Here is a 19,805-nt window from a genome sequence, read left to right on the forward strand (position 1 = left end):
CAAAGTTGGTCTGTGATGTGGCCGAGGCCGTACTGATGCCAGCAGGGTAGTGATGGGGGAGGGGGTGGGGCAGGAGGGTTTGCAGTCAGATGGGTTTAGGCGAAGCGAAGCATATACATCTAGTGTCTGAATTGAACAACGTGAAACAAGAATCTTGGAAATAATCTCATCTTCTCCATTTAAACAAATTGTGCCATCCGACTGAACAGTTTGATTTGACTTTCTCTCGTTTTTCTTTTTTATCACATATTAGGACCTTGAAATACGTCGCTTGGGGATGTGTGCTGTACAAAAACACCTCCTGTGTTTGATTTTATAAACTATAATGCTGTTCATGTATAATAGAAAACCATGTCACGCAAAGAGAACACATAACAAGCATTGGCATAGCCAATAGGTCCCGCTTTTGGGACCTTATAAGTGTTTAGTTATGCAGTACAATATCCTTGGTGCAACAACATCAACTGTTGCATGGCTAAACACTTATAAGGTCCCAAAGGCGAGACCTATTGGCTATGCCAATGCTTGTTGTAGATTGGGACCACCTTGGTGCCTTTCCAGGATTCTGGCACTGGGCAACCATCTGCTAGGGCATTAATCAGTAGCTGGATGTACCCTGACCAGCCTCTAGGGTCAGCGAGAAATAGGTCTTCGGGGAGGCCGCCTGGTCCGGGGGCTTTGGCGGGTACTATCTTCTTGACTGCTGCCTCTATTTCCACCAGAGAGAAGGGTTCGCTACTGGAGGGATGTCTTTGGGGCCGCATGGCCCCTCCAGACATCCGTCCTCTGTAGCGGAATACAGTTTCCCAAAGTGCTCACGCCAGTCTTGGCTTGTGATGTGATTAGGAGGAGCGTCTTGTTCCCTGCTGTTGCCCCAGCTCACTAATGTCCAAAACTGGTTCGTGTTTTTTGTAAGGCTGGCATTCTTCAGTTCCTGCCAGTGCAATTCGTCCAACTCAATCTATGCGTTGCGCCGCGCAGCATTATATTCCTTCCTTGCCTTTTTGCCCAAGGGGCAATTATTCCTTCTGATTGCTTGGGCTAGGGACTGTCTTTGAGCCTGCAGTTCTTGGAGTACCATGGGTCCTGCTTTTTGTGAGGGGCGCTCGATTTCTTATGCTTGTCTGGTGCTCGAAAATAAGAACTCAATTGTTCCATTGTATGTGAATGGATGATGGGGACTGCTGCCCACTCGGCCTGTGTCTGCAAGTGCGGCCTGGAGCTCTAACGTATTCGTGGACAGGACATGCTGAATACCCGCTATTTTGGGTTCTTGTAAGGAAACCTTATGCCACTTCAAGTACCTTTTGCAGTTGGAGGGGGGCAATATCAGGGGTAAAGTTTGAAGCCCGAATAGTCTGAGGGTGGGGTGGTAGGTCCCACGGGATCTTCATAGTCATACATAGGGGATTGTGGTCACTGTCAGACGTTGTGCCCACAAACATGTCAGTCGTTTTGCCCCAGAGTTTTACATCAATTAGAATATAATCAATGCGTAAGGGGCAGCGGACTCTATTGAAAGTGTTTGCCCCCTGAATGTCCAAGGGAGTTTTGCCGTTGGCTGTCCTTAGGCCGAACTCCATGGTGAATTCATTAAGTTGAATTGCTAAGTGGGTCCATCTTTTCACAAGGGGTATGTTGAGTGGAGGGAGAGCCCATTTTCTGTCATCTCCCTCCGGCCCCAGTATTTCCTCAGAGTTCAAAGGTGCAATTAAAGTCACCTGCAACCAGAATTCTTGCATGAGGCGAGCAGCTAGATATAGCTTGTTCTAATAAGGTGACAGTAGGTGATGGGTTGCCCGCCTTAGTCCCTCTAATGTAGACATTAAACAAGTCTACATTGTCCCCCCCAGGGCCCTTGATGGCGAGACTCAGGATATCGAGACTCAGGGTTGGCTGCATGATGATTCGGCAGCCCAATGCAATGTTCATCCAGATAATCAGCCACCTGAAGGACGCCCTCTTCCCATGGTGGTAGCTGGGGAGCAAAAGCAGACATAACCTGTTTTATGTAGTGGGACCAAGCCCCAGGTCTCCTGGAAAATACAAACGTCATAACTCTCTATCAATTCGTTCCAATGGGGTAGTGTTCGTTTCTTTTTTTAGTCCAGCTAGGTTTCATGATATGATCTTCAACTGGTCTAGATTTGGGGCCAGGGCGAGATAAGGATTGCTTCTCGGTAGTTGTTGATTTGGTAACATTGGGGGATGGAACATTACAGTGTGATCTAAAGGTATCCTGAATCCTAGCTCGTGAGTTCTCTGAGCAGTATCGAAGTGGTTGTCTGGTCCCTTCGTCCCTGAGTTATCTATCAGTAGTTCGTGTTTGTCATTGTGAGATAAAGAGTTGTAAATGCTACACTTATTGCTTATGGAAGTGGTGCTTTAGTCCTTGTGTGGGTAAAGGTCGTGCTGTAGTCAATTGACTGCCTCTAAGGATGTCCCTCCCTCTGAGGTAGCAGATGTCCCACCCCCTGTGATTGTTTGTGCTCGTCTGAACTGTACGGATGAAGTGGGAGGGGGGCAGGTTCGGTATTCTAATGCAAGAAGATTCTCTGCCAGATTGGTGGTGGAAAAAATAAGTTTGATGCAGTCATAAGGTTGCGCAGGGGGCGAGCATCTATGGGCCCTAAAGATATCCTCACGTATCACTGAGCGTCAGTCCCTGATGTGGCGAATCCAGTGTATGACTTTGTTAAGGAGTCAACACTTTCAGGGAAATTGTTTGAGCCGAGCTTGGGGACATTCACCATAAAAAATGTTGGGCCATGCGGCGGCGTGGAGGTGCGTGAGTAATGGGTCTGCTGGAGATGTTTCACTGGAGGATGTGTGATCGATAATGTGCAGGTGGAGCGAGCATGTTCTGAAAGAACAGGAGGGGCAGTTTGATGACAGCGATCTTTGGGTATATAGGCCTTTGAGTTTCGCGGATCTATAGATGTATTGGCCTTCGACTTGCGATGGAGGTCAACTTTAAAAGCTTTAGAGGTGGAGTCTGTAGAGGGTGTTGAAGGTGGTGGGACTGTGCCACTTGTTGAGGCCCTTTCAGTGGGAGGCATTTTGAGTGCCAAATAAGTTTGTTGGCCATGGTTGGGTGGATGATTCGCAGGCTGGTCTCCGAGTGGAGCCATGGCGAGTAGGGCTTTGACCAGTGCGGTGAGATCTTTGATCATGTGTCTCATGGTTCCTATCTACGACCTAAGAATGTTAATAAGGTGAGAGTTATCAAGTGGTGCGGAGGTTTGTTCTTTGTTGCCTTCTGTTTGTAATGTGTTTAGTGACTGGGGTGCTTCATCTCTGGCGATGTCATGGTTGACCGCCAATAGTGCAAATCTATTTGAACAGTGAACAGGGGGACCAGGTACACACTCGTCAATGCAGAGAGAAGGGTCTTGCGGATTGGTGTCCTCCGCCAGTGCTTTTGCATGCGGCACTAGTGTAGTATTGCTATTATCGGGATCACCCTTTCGAGGATGCTTTTGAAACATTATAGGGATAGTTGGTGGACGAGTAGGACTAATGTGGTTGGGAGGAGGTTGGGCATCAATGAGGGGCGCTGTTGGTTCAGCGACTAGAATTCCCTCGCTAATGAGGGTGTCTATTCTGTCAAGGACACAATTGCTAGCTGCATGTTTTTGGGATTTCGTTGCCTTTTTCCCCTTGCCTACGCCGTTATTACTGCTTCCTGCCACTGTACCCTCCATGACGTTCCGTTTGCCCATAGTTTAACCAGGTTAGAAGGATAGAATAGTTTGCATTTAGAAGCCAAAGCAACAATTAGTTATAAGAGTCACAATTGCTAATTAACATAGTGGGCTAGTGAGTCTTAAAACTCACTAGCCCACTATGTTCAGACAGTTCAGATGAGTTGGGTCTTTTGCAGCTTCTGTTGCTCCACACGGTTCATCCACAGGCACAACAGAAGTTATCACAATACCTTATCAAGTCTGGTTGCTGGGAGGCTGCAGCAAGCAGAGGCACAAACCAGGGGTGAGATGAAAGGTGAAAGGAGGGTAGCCCTGCCCTGCCTCTTCCTGGCAATGACGGGCAAGGACAGGTGTGGATGTAGGCGCTTTTGAAGCGCGATGGCAGCAGGTTCCTCCCTCCTGGGAGCAAGGTACCCTGGGGCTTGAAGTCCCCCTGGGAAGCAGTGATTGTGGCAGCAGTTGGCAGCGCGTCCCACGCTACGGTGGAGGTAGGCGCTTTCGAAGCGTGACAGCAGCAGGCTCCTCCCTCCTGGGACCACGGTACCCTGGGGCTTGAAGTCCCCCTGGGAAGCGGAGATTGTGGCAGCAATTGGCAGCGCGTAATAATATTGAAGAGATGGCTTCCTGCTTCAACTATTGCATGAGTGCCATATTCAACTGGATCAATCAATCAATCGGATTTGTAGAGCATTACTGCATCACCTGTGAGGGTCTCAAGGCGCTGGGAAGGCGATCTGCCGGTTCTCCTATTGGGTGAACATCTAGGTCTTGAGGCCCTTCCTGAACTTCTGGAGCGATGGAGAGGCTCTGAGGTGCAGAGGGAGGTTGTTCCCGGTCTTGGCCGCCAGGTGGGATAAGGAGCGGCCTCCACTGTTGGTCCAGTAGATGCGACGTGTGGCTGCAAGGAAGAGGGATTCAGAGCAGAGTTTCCTTATGAGTAAGTGGCAGTTCATTCGAGTTTTGAGGTACGCCGGTCCTTCGTTGTGTAGTGCCTTGTAAGTGTGGATGAGCAGCTTGAACTGGCATCTCTCTGCAACTGGTAGCCAGTGGAGTTTCCTGAGGTGAGGGGTGATGTGAGTTCACCTGGGGAGGTCGAGGTTGAACCTGACCACAGTGTTCTGGATAGTCTGGAGTTTCAACATGAGTTGGGTGGTAGTTCCAACATAGAAGAATTTGCCATAGTCTAGTCTACTGGTGACAAGAGCATGTGTGACATTTCACCTGGTGTTGGTTGGGAACCAACTGAAGACTTTCCTGAGCATTCGATGGGTGAGGTAGCAGGCAGAGGAGACGGCGCTGACCAGCTTATACATGGAGAGCTGTCTGTCGAGGATGATGCCTTGGTTGCAGGTGTGTTAGGGAGTTGGGCCTAGCTCAGGTGGCCACAATTCGTTGTTCCAGAGGTTGTCCTTGCCTTTACTGGAGAGTACTTCTGTTTTGTTGGTGTTGAGTTTGAGACAGTTGTTGTTCATCCAGGTGGTCACGTCTTTTATGCATTTTTAGAACTTGTCCTTAATGGTCTTTGAGTCATTAGTCAGGGAGAGAATGAGTTGGGTGTCATCCGTGTAGGAGACGATGTTCAGTCTGTGGCTCTTGATGACATTTGCTAGGGGTGTCATGTACACGTTGAAGAGAGTTGGGTTGAGGGATGAGCCTTGAGGTACACCGCAGGTGATGTTCTTAGGGAGCGAGGAGTAGGACGGGAAGATTACCTTATGCGTTCTTCCTGTAAGGTAAGATGCCATCCAATTTAGGGCTGCTCTTTGGATGATGATCTGGTGGAGTCTGTTTAGCAGTGTGTGGTGGGATACAATGTCAAAGGCTCCTGAGAGGTCGAAGAGGATCAGGGCTACTGTTTCCCCGTGGTCCAACAGCATTCTGCTGTCATCCATGGCTGCAATTGAGGCTGTCTCTGTGCTGTGGTTTGCTCTGAAGCCTAATTGGGAGGGGTCCAGAAGGCTGTGGTCCTCCAGATATCTTGTGAAATGGATGTTGATGTCTTTCTGAATGACTTTGGAAGGGAAAGGGAGTAGGGAGATAGGTCGGTAGTTCTTGGGTTCTGCTAGTCCTGTTGCTGTCTTCTTAAGCAGTGGCTTCATGTTGGCATTTTTCCATTTCTGGGAGATGTGGGACGTGGTGGTCGTGGAGTTGAGGACCTTGGTGAGTTCTTTGCTGATGGGTTGATTGTCGAGGTTGAAAGTATATGTGGGCAGGCGTCTGCTGAGGCTCTGGGGTAGATGGATCTCATGATGGATGCTGTTTCCATCTCGGAGAAGATGTTCCACGAGGTGAGGTGGTGTGGCTGTACATCAATCGGCATGATGCAGTTGATGCTATCCTCGGTGGGGTCGGAGTGCAAGGTCTTGGTAGATGGTGTTGATTTTGTGGTGGAAAAAGTCTTCAAGGGTGTCACAGAGAGCTTGCTAGGATGTGAGGTTGTTTTCTGTTGCAGAGGTGTTGGTGAACTCCTTGAATTTGTTGAAGAGTTCCTTGCTGTTGTGGGAGCTGTTATCGATGCGGGTGGCTAAGACGGTCTTCTTGGTGTTCTTCTAGTGGTAATGCTTGAAGGCATCTTTGAAGTGTTTTTGGTCTTCGAGGATCTTACTGTCGCGCCATCTTCTTTCCTTCCGTCTGCATTCACATTTCTGCATTTTGAGTTCCTCTGTGAACCAGTTGGGGTATTATATTTGTTTTTTGGGGTTAGTGGGTTTCTGCAGTGCGACCTTATCAGTGCTTGCCAGGAGCCAGTTCTCGAAGTTGTCCACCACTTGTTCTGTGTCTCTGGTGGTGGTTGTTAGTCGGGCATTGAGGGTGTTGATCCATCATTGTTCTGATATCTTAGCCCAACTGGGCCATGTCTGGCTGACGGCGGAGGCAGGGGTTCTGGGGGGTTCAAGATGACGAAGTAGATGTAGTGGTGGTCGGTCCAGGTGAGCTCCTCGGTGTGGGTGTATTTCATTCTGTTGCAGGCTGAGAAGATAGGGTTGAGTGTGTGTCCTGCGGAGTGGGTGGGGTCAGTGACCAGCTGTTTGAGTCCGAGGTTGACCATACTTTCTAGGAGGTCTCCTGCATTAGTGTCTTTGGTGTTCTCAAGGTGAAAGTTGAGGTCTCCTAGGAAGATGTATAGAATCGAGTCGATGGCGAAAGGGGCAATGAAGTCGGTGATAGCTTTGCAGAAGGCGGGGCGCGGTCCTGGAGGTCTGAAGGCAAGGGTGCCTCTGATGGTGGTTTTGCTGTTGGTTTGGAGTTAAAAGTTGAGGTGCTCCATGAAGGGGGTGAAGTCATCCGTGGTGCTAGAGCATTCAAGGTTTTCCTTGCAGATTATGGCATTGCCGCCGCTGTTTCTGATGGATCAGTCTCGGTGTGCGATCTTCTATCCGTTGGGGGTGACTGTGGCAATGTCTAGAGGCGATGCAGGGTTCAGCCATGTCTCTGTAATGTAGATGGCATCGGGGGTGCGGGTTATGATGGTGTCCCATATTTTCGTGGCGTGTTTTCAGAGTGAGCGAGCATTGATCAGCAGGCAGTTGATTTTTCTGGAGGTGTTAGCGATGGCCGTGCTGGTGGTTGCATGCGACGCAGTGTGGCTGGTAGATGTGGCATGAGCTCCCCTTGTCTCAAATTAAACTCTGAAAAGACAGAGGTTCTCCTCTTCGGGCAGGATACCTCCTTCTGGAACAATTCTTTGTGGCCTCAAGCCCTGGGCTCTCTTCCAATCCCAGTGGCTAAAACAAGGAATCTTGGAAAAAAGTTTGACACCAATCTCTTTGGATAAAACCAATCATTTGACTTCCTCATGCTTCCATATTTTAAACATTTGAGGAAAATTCTCCTTTTGTTACCATTTTAACTACAGAAGACAGTGGTCACTTTTCTGGCGCTATCAAAGCTAGATTATTCCAATGCCCTCTATGTGGGTGCCCAGCAGTGTGTTTTGGGAAGACTCCAGAGCCTGCATAATTGTAGCAATAAGGCCCTGAAAAAGATAACTAAGTTTAAACCCATTTCGAAAGCTAGGGAAGAACTCCACTGGCTGCCTGTTAAAAAGAGAGTTACCTTTAAGGCTCTCTGTATTTATTGGCTATAAAACATTGTATCTTCAGGGCCCTGACTTTACTAAAAACAAATTTTCATAGTACACGCCAAACAGATCATTGCGCTCATCCACAACCAAGAAAGTGCCTGTTCCCTTCATTTCTTTTATTTCTTTTATTTGTTTATTTTTTTTATATAAAGAATACAATCACAACCACTGTTGCAGGGTTATTTCAAAGCTTCTTGGGTAGGTAGAAGCTTTTTCCACATCACTTCTCGCCTCTGGAACAAAATTCCAGAGCACTTAAGGAATATTTCTAAATTCCTTGCTTTGGAAAGTCACTAAAAACATGGTTGTTCCCTTTCTCTTTGTAAACTTTAAATGCTGGCTTCCTCTTTCACACAACAGGTTGCACCAAGACGCCCTAGGGCATACATCGCGCTTTACAAAAAATTTAAATCAAACCCCCCCGAGGCCCGACCTTTTTATTCTGGGTTCGCCTAAGGGCACCCATTGACATCTGTTGGGGACCACGGGGAGAGCCTGAAAGACCCTGTGGTCTCAGCTGGTTCCCTGCCTCCTGCAAGAGCCGGCATTGCTCTGATAGACAAGGGGCCGCTGAAAGGGAAATCCCTGTCTGTCAGAGCAATATTTGTATCTATTTCCCTGCAAGCATATTTGCGTGCAGCGAAACAGATGAAAACTCCCCTTTCTACAACCCGGAGCTGTTTGACAGCTCTGGCTTGCAGAAAGTGGAGTTATGTTTGCTTTTGTTGGTGGGAGGTGTCGGCTCCTACCAAGCAATAGAAACAGATATCTCCTGAGGGTGGCCACCTCGTTAGGTAGCAGGAGCCAGTCCTCGGGTGTGGCAGTCTTCAAAGCCATAAATGTCTCCATGATGGGGGAGCCACACGGCCCCCTCAATCATACAATTTAGCCCCGGGAGGTGGTGTTCCCTGGTGGTCCGTGATAGACCTGCTACATTAATTGATATCAGCCCTGGGGAGGTGGCAGACCCTGGGGCTGTGAATGGGCTACCCGCACCCCTTCAATAAATTGTCCAGTGGTGTCTGCCACCGGGGTGCGTGCGGATCCAGCGGGACCACCTGTATATATATTTTGTATTAAGCCCCGGGAAGGTGGCGGTCCCTGGGGCTGCGGGGGGGGCATGCGGGCCTCTCCACATTATTTTCTCATGATTTGCCTTGGGGAGGTGGTGGGTAACCCGCAGGTATTTAAACATTTGCCCCGGGGAGGTGGCGGTCCCTGGCACTCCCCGTTCCCTGATGCCCCTGGGACCTGGTCTAACCAGGAGCTAAACATTAGTGAAGTGCAGGAGTCCGCACTTCTGTTTTTAAAATTTTTTGAAAGGTGCATGGATCCAGTGCGTCTTCTGCCAAAAATGTTTTTTTGCCATGAGAGGATCCTTCTGGGACTCCACCACCACATCTAGGGGGTCAAGGTATTCCTACCCTGCCCTCCTTTTTTTTAAATGTTTCGCTTTGGGACTCGGCTGAAGCTGAGTCCCAAGATGGGTGCCAACACTACATGTTTGAAGTGTTGGCAACCAATCAGAATTGAGAACAGGGACATTTGGATCCTCGGAAGATCCGCATCCCTATATATACAAATTTGAATTTCTTTTAATATCTCTAAATTTCGTGAAGATTCGTCTAGTGGCGCCATAGATATAGTCAAGTCAAAAAACTCTTTTCCTATGGAAACATGGTCCTAACTATAACTATACTCTGGCAACCGCCAGTAGGTAATACATACATATACACACACTATTACACTACAAACACATATACTTATCTTAACTATACTTACCATGTGTGGTAAAGGCATAGTCATGATAAAGACTTGCGTTGTTAAGGCTGCATGGTAAAGGCGCTGCGTGGTTAAAACATCATTGTGAATGATGATAACCATTCAATACAAGTGAGAGTGGCACAGATTGCATGGCTCTTGTTTCCCTTCATTTTTTAACACATGAAAAATGCTTTTTCTGGTGCTCGTCTGACCAGTCATATCTCTCTTTGTCCCATGAAGGTTGGTGTCGTGCACTCTCAGTGGATTGTGTGGTGCAGCCCTCGCCTTAGTTCTCAGCACCAGCCAAACTCTCACAACGCTCTGCCTTGGGGAAAATGAACTGGGAGATTCTGCAGTGATGCAGCTGTGTGAAGGACTGACCGAGCCAGGCTGCAAAATTCAGACATTTGAGTAAAAATCCATCAATTATTATGTTTAACATAGTTTGTTAAGTGTATCCCAGCTTCTTGGCTGCACCCTTTACACCGCAGCTAACTATTTACCTCAGAAATGATCTCTGCACACCAGAGGGGTACCCTGCTCCGACAAACTCTGTGTATGGTCACTCAGAGTATCCTATGTCCTCACTGGAGCCTCCTCTGGCTCCGCTGATGAAAGACATAGACCGACGGCTCACAGGCATCAGGCCATCGGTCTGGGTGCCTCAGAGTGTCCACTATAGTTAAGGCAAATGTTCAGATTAACTTTTTTTGTGGTTTGCTGTTAGCCAAGACCTTTTGATTTTGTTAAACATTTTTCTGAAAAATGTACTTACCAAGTGGAATTGTAGCCGTCTCCCTTCATCCATTTGTCTGTTATTGTGTCATTCATTTTGATTCCCCCAATCCAGAACACAGAATGGGGCACAGGGTCCGCCTTCTTCAGGCATTGGCTTGCTTCACTGTGAGTGACAGTGTTCTGCTCCTGCACAAGGTGCACTCCTACCGACCAAAATAGTGTACTTCAGCTTCACTTCCGCCTGCTGTGCTTGATTTTGGGGATGTGGCCCACCCTGCCCCTTCATGCTTTGCCTGCCTTTGGTATGAGACAACCAATAGTGGTCCAATCGGAAAGTCCACCATGCGGATAAAGATAAATGAATCAACTTATCCTGATTACTTTTTCAAACAAACCCAACTCATATAACTTGAAGATGGAGGTATATATTATTTCTGAAAGTAGTGAAGAGTATGTTATTGTTTTATACATTTTACATCGCACACAAAGAATACACATTTAATTGTATGACTTTTTCTGTAAAATCTAGTATCTGTCTTCACTCTGCGTGTGCTGTGTATGGTAATAGCTAGTACCTGTCTTCACTCTGCGTGTGCTGTGTGTGGTAATAGCTAGTACCTGCCTTCGCTCTGCATGTGCTGTGTGTGGTATTAACTAGTACCTGTTTTCACTCTGCGTGTGCTGTGTGTGGTAATAGCTAGTACCTGCCTTCGCTCTGCATGTGCTGTGTGTGGTAATAGCTAGTACCTGTCTTCACTCTCCGCGTGCTGTGTGTGGTAATAGCTAGTACCTGTCTTCACTCTGTGTGTGCTGTGTGTGGTAATAGCTAGTACCTGTCTTCACTCTGCATGTGCTGTGTGTGGTAATAGCTAGTAACTGTCTTCACTCTGCGTGTGCTGTGTGTGGTAATAGCAAGTACCTGTCTTCACTCTGCGTGTGCTGTGTGTGGTAATAACTAGTACCTGTCTTCACTCTGCATGTGCTGTGTGTGTTAATAGCTAGTACCTGTCTTGACTCTGCGTGTGCTGTGTGTGGTAATAGCTAGTACCTGCCTTCGCTCTGCATGTGCTGTGTGTGGTAATAGCTAGTACCTGCCTCTGCTCTGCGTGTGCTGTGTGTGGTAATAGCTAGTACCTGTTTTCACTCTGTGTGTGCTGTGTGTGTGTTCTGCTTGGGTTTTCGGATCAGATAGAACCCGCTCATCAGAGCCTCTCTAACCCAGCCAGAACGTTACCCCCTCCCTAGGGCCTATTCACAATAAGTAACCACATGTATATACCACCTAAGGACAGGGAATTCCTACTATATATACCAAGACCTCTTATAATCGGCGGCCTCGCGATCCCATACGAATCCAGACCTCTCTACCCAGACGGCAGTCTCAGACACAAGTGGCGGCCTCGCGATCCCATACGAATCCAGACCTCTCTACCCAGACGGCAGTCTCAGACACAAGTGGCGGCCTCGCGATCCCATACGAATCCAGACCTCTCTACCCAGACGGCAGTCTCAGACACAAGTGGCGGCCTCGCGATCCCATACGAATCCAGACCTCTCTACCCAGACGGCAGTCTCAGACACAAGTGGCGGCCTCGCGATCCCATACGAATCCAGACCTCTCTACCCAGACGGCAGTCTCAGACACAAGTGGCGGCCTCGCGATCCCATACGAATCCAGACCTCTCTACCCAGACGGCAGTCTCAGACACAAGTGGCGGCCTCGCGATCCCATACGAATCCAGACCTCTCTACCCAGACGGCAGTCTCAGACACAAGTGGCGGCCTCGCGATCCCACACGAATCCAGACCTCTCTACCCAGACGGCAGTCTCAGACACAAGTGGCGGCCTCGCGATCCCATACGAATCCAGACCTCTCTACCCAGATGGCAGTCTCAGACACAAGTGGCGGCCTCGCGATCCCATACGAATCCAGACCTCTCTACCCAGACGGCAGTCTCAGCACAAGTGGCGGCCTCGCGATCCCATACGGATCCAGACCTCTCTGCCCATACGACAGTATCACGACAGTTTATCCTATGATCACCATAACATACAAAAACGGAATCAGTCTCACTATTCATCAGATCACACAAGGACTGCCAGTTCGAGCACAGCCTGTTCCCCGGTTCAAGGGGCTCCTCTCTCCCTTATTCAGTTACCACTTACCTGATCAGGGTTAACATCTGTTCATGTAGCTGCAGCTGACTAGAGGAATAGGCTACCCTCTCATACAAGAACACGCAGCACATGTTGGTTCACTACAAACTGGATACTTTATTACTCATTACATACGCAATCACATGACATTACAATATAACACATAACCTGCAAAGAAAAGTGAAAGGTTAAGTTGTACGCTCTAATAAGAAAGGGTCGACATCACCTTAGTAGTGTGTAGCCTGCACTCCGTGGTCATCTAGGTTCCCTTCTCGTCTGTGCCTCGGCTCGCCTGGAAGTCACCCTTCTCCGAGTCACTGGGACCTCTTCCTTATCGGCTACTCTCTTCTCTCTGGCTATTCTGCTAGGAGAGTATCTGTCTCTCGGTTTTTCTCCGCCTTCAAGATGGCGTCTGTCTCCCCTGGAATAAGTAGAAGCTTTACTGCTAACGGCTAGATGCCGCCTACGGACTGAAACAAGTGCCGTGAAACTGCCTCAGACTTTCACTAATATAGAGGTGCGTTTCCTCATGGAAAATTCCGGCCCGTAACCTGCCGCCCACCAAATTCTTGTACCTCCCCGTACCAAGGACACGTTCCCAGCCGGCCGGCCTGATGTAGTGTCTTCGGCATGAATAAAAATACAATCCTTCGATAAGGGCCGGCCTGAACCGGTTCTCTCCAAGCGAATAACACCTCATAACTAAAACATTACATTTGACCTAGAAGCATCCCAAGCTGCCGGAGCAGAAAGAAAGATGGAGTCTCTCCCGTTTGAGGCCTACCAGGCCTGAATTCAGCACGGCTCCATGAAATACCCTCACTACAGGACAGGTTATCCCTAATACTAACGAATCTATCCCCTAGGCTATGTGTGCAAGCCCTGATCTATGGGGAAGAGCACAGGATCATGTCGAAGTGCCTAGTAAATAGGCTCCATTCACTACTCTAACCCTTAGACTTGGATGGTAAGAGACTGAAGTCACATTCAATCACCCTTCAACACAAGAAGGCCGGGAAAATCGAGCAGTACAGTGTGTTAATAGCTAGTACCTGTGGCCTCTATCATGGCCTCTCCAGCTCTCACCGAGTTGACCCTCTCAAACAACAACCTGGGAGATTCTGGGCTGCGGCTCCTGTGCGATGGGCTGAGGACTCCAGGCTGTAAAGTACAGAGTCTGTAGTAGGTAAACACATATTTCCATTGAATGATCTTTGTATCCATTGTAGGAACTCACTCTCTCATTTCTCATCCCACTATTGACCTCTTTAGCTTACTCTTCCCTTACTTGAGATGTCAACCTTGGCTGGTAGGTTACTCCAGGCGCACCTTGAGTGTCACTCACTGCTTCGTATTTGACATGCACATCTTTAGTCACAGCGCACACTCAAATGACTCTAAAGTCCCACTGTCTTTAGAGAAGCTCTGTGCAGTAAGTTGCCTTGGAAGAATGTCCTTTCTTGGATAGTTAAGAGTTATATGCTGCCAAATTGTTCATTTTGAATGTTTCCACCAGTCCCTGGGATCACCTACGGTCACTCATGCAGCACTTCCTGTGGGTTGTTGCTCTCGTTTGAAGACCCCTCTCTACTGCAGGATGCACCTCGTGTGTTTATTGCTTCTCCCGCAGTGCACTGGACTCCACTGGTCTGATAACCTGCAGTCACAGGGGATACTGGATTATACTGCAAGGACCCAGGCATGTTCATCTGTTCCCCAGTTGGAGGGGTCTACGAACTCCCTCAGCAACTCCCTGGTCCTAGGACCGGCATCAATGAAAAAGTGTGTTTTGTGTGATTTATCTTATGTGTGGTGGACATGTGACCTTACGCGGTACATCCTTGGTATTGCACTACACGTTCGCGTGGTGGTTGAATGTCAGAAGGTTATAGACGTTGTGAGAAGTTGGCCTGGCATATGCTGTCCTCTAGTTATAGGGGACACCTTGCACCAGTCCAATTTGACTCTTAAGGTGATAGGTTAAAAGATAACCTTTAGAGAAAGCTATCCTAGTGGTAGCTGTGGAGAGCAGCCTTCAGGCTAAGTCTTGAAGGAGTGTAAAGTAGCTTGTTTTACCATATATAACCTTTGAATGACCAAATGAAAGAGTAGTCCACACAGTTATATAGTCAAAATATATGTATTTATTCTAAGAATAGTCCCACTAGTCTCTTTATGAGGCTGGAGGTTAAGATACAATTCAAACAAGCATTGATAGTTACAATAAATAGCACTGGAATCATAGGGCCCCAGGGGGGGACCACACCATATATTAAAAAAGTGGTATAAGAACCAAGACAATTCTACAGACAGTGCCCAGGGTACTTAGGGTCGCTGGCCCCTTACGAAACCACCCAAGGTAGTGGGGAAGGGGACCCACGGGAGACGCGTGCAGTGGTATAAGTTACTGTCGGGATCTCTATTAAACCCTATGGAGAATGTCGCGGTTGGAATTTACAAGAATCTAAACACTTCTAGTAGGAGTTCAAGTTCAGGAGTTTAAGCTCTTGGAGGGCCCACACACACGAGAGTACCGAGGTACCCCTGTTACCTGCCCCAGGGAAGCCGGGTGCATAGGTCGTTTTCGATGTCGGCTCGATGTCTGGTTTTCAATGGGAAAACGTGAAGAACTGCTGCTAGCAAGAAGCGTTGTCAATGTCGTGCAGATTGAAGATGTAGATCTTGAAGGGAAGGACCTGAAAGCAGAGGGGACAGAGTCTGTGTCACGGCACAGTGACCAGGGGGCTCAGGAAAAAGAGCCTTCAATGTTGGGTGCTTCTAGGTTGAAGACAGGTAGCTTAGATCAGCAGCCACGGGCTCCAGGAGGCATCAAGGAAGGCCAGCTTCGGGAGGGCGACTGTCCCACACAGGAAGAGGGTCGCTGCCGTGTTAGTGTCCGGATTAAATCCACTAAGCCTTGACAACCGCAACCCATGCAAGAATCAAGAAACAGCTACTGGTGCAGACCCACGAGGTTTGAGCAAGGTCTCCAGTTAGGAGACTGTAGAGCAGGCCTGGCGCAACCAGGGGAACTCTTTAAAGTGAAGATTGACCTCTGCTAGGGCCCACCAGTCGAGAGACAAGGGACTGTGGGTGGCAGCAATTTGGCATGCGTAAAGATGTGCCCACGGGTTGCTGGAGCAGGCTAGGGCGTCGATCTTTTGCACAGATGATGCTGAGAGGTTGGCTCAATAATGGGCCAAAGCACAACTTCCCCACTTGTCGGGGTCGTGTGCTGTGCAAGAGGTGGCCGGTGTCCTGGAGTATTGGGGATCTCGGCACCCACGGGGTCCACGGTGCTGAACTTTGCTGTGCCCAATCACTGGCCTCTGGGATGCTTGGAAATCCACCTCAGTGTAGGTAGAAGTCTTCGTTGTCCGTAGGAGCAGCAGAGTTCCAACCGGGTCACTTGCAGTGTTTTAGGTGCCTGCCAAGCAGGGGGGTAACTCCTTTACCCCAAGGGAGATTTCTTCATTCAGCTGGGCAGCAGCTCGTCGAAGGTCAAGTCTTTGAAGTCCAAGATTAATCTGAGGCTCTGGGGACCCTGCACCCACCTTTATCTAGAGATTAGGGTGATGAATACAAGCCCCAGCTAGGCCCGCAAGAGACAAGGGTTCGCTCTTCTGTAACGAAATCTATAAGGAAGTTGGCACGGAAACTGCAAAGTACAAAAACAACGTTTATTAACCCTTAAGGGTGGTCCTACAATCCACACAACACTCTTCAGTATTGCAAGGAGTAGCACACAGAACATTCGTACACAGTCCCCTTTTATACACAACAGAGGGGCTCATAAGTGGGTGGATACCACATAAGGTTGAAGAACATTACCATTTAGGGTCATTCTCGATACTGAATCAATACATGGGCGGAGCCAACACGCTCTTTGGGCCCGCGAAAACACATGGTCAAGCAAAGCTAATTATAACAGATGTGGTCAAGTCTGGGCATGCGCCAGACGGACAAGAGAGAGCTATTTATAAACTGTTGCTAGGCAGATTACAAGAGCAACTAACACAGAGGTCGGACTCTCCTCGTGGTGAACACATGGCAGCATGTCAATACAAATGGAGTCCGGACTTCGGCCAACATAATGAGGAAAACATGATCTAAAGGGAAAGCATTAATGTTTTCAGTAAATGCTTAATCACATTCTGCCTTAATTTACAACAGACGACCCTTTCAGCATTTACTGAAGACATCCGGTTTCCAAGAATAATCATCATATATGTCAATTATCATCATTCCCTTAACCTCTTTAGCTAGACCCTTCTGTCGAGCAACATCGGCAATAGCTTTCTTATCTGGAATGCAGAATGAAATGCATACGGAACAGCACAATGGTCCACATTGAATACACATACAGAAAAGGAACAGAACTGCTATAATAATGCAGAGACCAGTTAAGACCTTCCATCCCCAGGCAGTAACCAACGGCCAAAACCATCCAGAAAAGGACCAAGTGCCGTTTTCTGTGTGGATTTCAGCTGCTATTTTGTGCAGTTTGTTAATGGCATTATAAACGGATGGCGTATGATCAGGAATGAACACACAGCAGCTACTTCCAATAATTTTACAGGCTCCTCCTCGATCAGCTAGCATTACATCTAACACCATACGATTCTGCAATGCAACAATCCTAGTAATTTGCAATTCTTCCGTAAGATTCCCAAGAGCAGCAGCAGTTTGATTAGTCACAGCTTCTACCACTCTCGTTAATCTTCGGATCTTCCTACTATTCAAAGCGGCTCCAACAAAGAAAAACAGTCCTAAGTTAAAATCAATATACTGTTGCAAGCTGGTATCTGTTTGATCCACCTCATCAATTGATAGAGTACGTTTATATCTATTTACAGTCACATTATTCAACAGTTTTAAATCCTTATGATATGACGCGGGTGCTAGAAATACAGGAGGTAATAGGAATGATACATAGCATACCCCAGACCACCCAGCCGGCAAACGGTAATAACCTTTATTTCCACATACAAAGTAGGTATTATGGGACGCTAAGAAGGTGCTGTTGTTTAACCCATCAATGTTTAGTACGGTTATACAATCACTGACACCCACAGGAATAAAACCCACACTCTGGACACACAGGTCCGCTTGGGCTTGTGCTACTTGGATTACGAATTTGTCCTTCCCCTCAGTGTCTCTGGTGTTTGTGAAGATATAGGGGATGGATTCATTGTCCGGTCGGTACTCTTCCCATTCCCAAATTGTCCCATTCGCTTGTGGATATCCATTCTTGTCCTGATGGCATTCTTTATTAAGTCTAAAAAGCAATCGTCCCACTGTCGGTTTCCGAGTGGCAAACAACAAAGTGTACCATGCTCTACAAGAGCCATTGTGAGAGAAAGGAAGTGGTATGAATGGCGTACCTCCTTTCTTCTGATGGGCTGGCATCATCCCACATATCCAACAGTTCGTAGCGTTTGTAGCAACGTGGGTGTGATGCAGCATCTGAATGAAAGTGTTATTCAAATAGGATTGTCGATGCTTCAACTCTTGATATGGCAATGTATAAAAGTAGTGCTCCGCAGGCACTGGAGTCGTCAACACAAGTGTCTTTCGAGCAGGAGTTGCCTCCTCCACAAACCATGTGGTTATACCAACAATAGCTACTGTTAGCATGAACCCCAACGCACAAAGAATTTTCTTCTTCTCCATGTCAAAGGAAACAATACCCTGATATCTTCCTGAAACTAAAAAGGTCTGTCAGAACTCTTCCCCTTGGGCAGCGGTTGATTTCTTCACCAGCGGGCCAAGACGGGTGTCGCTACACTAATGCAGGGCTGATCCCCCCCCCCTTGCCTCATCGGCTCTCCGTTTCACTAACCCAAGGGCCGTTCTGACAGTATGTCCCGGTACTGGAAATCTCACTTCCTTGGTCGCAGGTGATATCGCCTTCCTCCAGAAGTCGTGTGGTCCGAAAAGAGCTCCTCAGTGTCGTTTGGCTCTGCAGCACGGCCTGTCTCTGCTGCTAGGATGTCTCGTTGATCGGTCAGCACGGCAGACTCCACCAATCCGGGCGGTACCTTTCGACAGTGCAAGGAATGGATCCAATTCTTCCTGTTCGAGACTCGCACAGCCGTCCTCGTTGCAAGAAGGACTTGCTCAGGTCCGACCCATCTCGGCTCCAAACTGTTCGATCTGTCGAAAACCTTTATCATCACATGATCTCCAGGCCGGAGACCATGTCCTTCGCCAGTAGACCGATCAGGGAGCGCCTCTCGGACCTGTTGATGAATAGAAACCAAGTTATCCGTTAATTGTGCCAGGTAATCACTCATCATCACACAAGGTACATCATACACAGCCTTAGGCCTTGGTGGACCCCAAATATTCATTGGGCGTCCAAATACTATCTCATAGGGTGTAAGGCCGGTTCGAGAGTGTGGCACCGACCTAATTGACAATAACGCCAGTGGCAAGGCGTCTGGCCAAGTCAAAGATGTTGAAGCTTGAATTTTGGCGATCTTAAGCTTCAGTGTACCATTATACTTCTCGACTAGTCCTGCAGACTGGGGGTGGAACACGGCGTGGAACTTGTGGGTGATGCCTAGGCCCTTCAAGACATACTTTATAACATCCGCTACAAAGTGAGGGCCATTATCACTCCACAAAAGTCTACAGACGCCGTATCGGGGGAAAAACTCTTTCAGCAATAGCTTCGCTGTAGTCATTGCAGTATTGTCTCTCGCAGGGTACGCCTCAACCCATTTACTGAAGGCGCAAACCACTACTAGAACATACTTCAAATTGTTACAGCGCTCAAGCTGGATGTAATCCATCTGCAGAACCTCAAAGGGTGCAGTGGGCGTCGCAAATCCTCCTGCTGGAGTTCGCGTGCCTTTCCCTGGGTTATACTTCAGACAGATCATACAGGTCTGCACCACCCTCTTTGCTGTGCTAGCAATCTCTGGATGCTCCCAGACTTGGGTAAGCAATTTCACAATTGCGGAAGCTCCAACATGTGCTAGCCCATGTGCCATCTGGACCATAGGTTGTACAAAAGCCGTGGGTAATTTCCATCTATCCATCTGCTTATTTCTCCAGCAACCCTCGTCATCCAGTTCTCCTTCGCTAGCCCATTGTTCCCGCTCTTTGTCAGAAGCGGTCTTTTGTATTTCTCGCACTTCCTCCTTCGCATCGTGCCATCTCTCCACCTGTGACTTCACTACATACATGGCAGTAGTACCGGGCTGCATCGCAGTCTCCCGTGCTACTCGATCCGCTAACGCATTCCCTTCTCCAACCTTATCAACCACTTTCCTATGGGCGCTACACTTAACAATGGCGATTTTCTTTGGGTATGTCAATGCAGTTAAAAGATTGTGGACTAACTCCC

Source organism: Triturus cristatus, chromosome 6 (assembly GCF_964204655.1).
Source record: "Triturus cristatus chromosome 6, aTriCri1.1, whole genome shotgun sequence".
Lineage (NCBI taxonomy): Eukaryota > Metazoa > Chordata > Amphibia > Caudata > Salamandridae > Triturus > Triturus cristatus.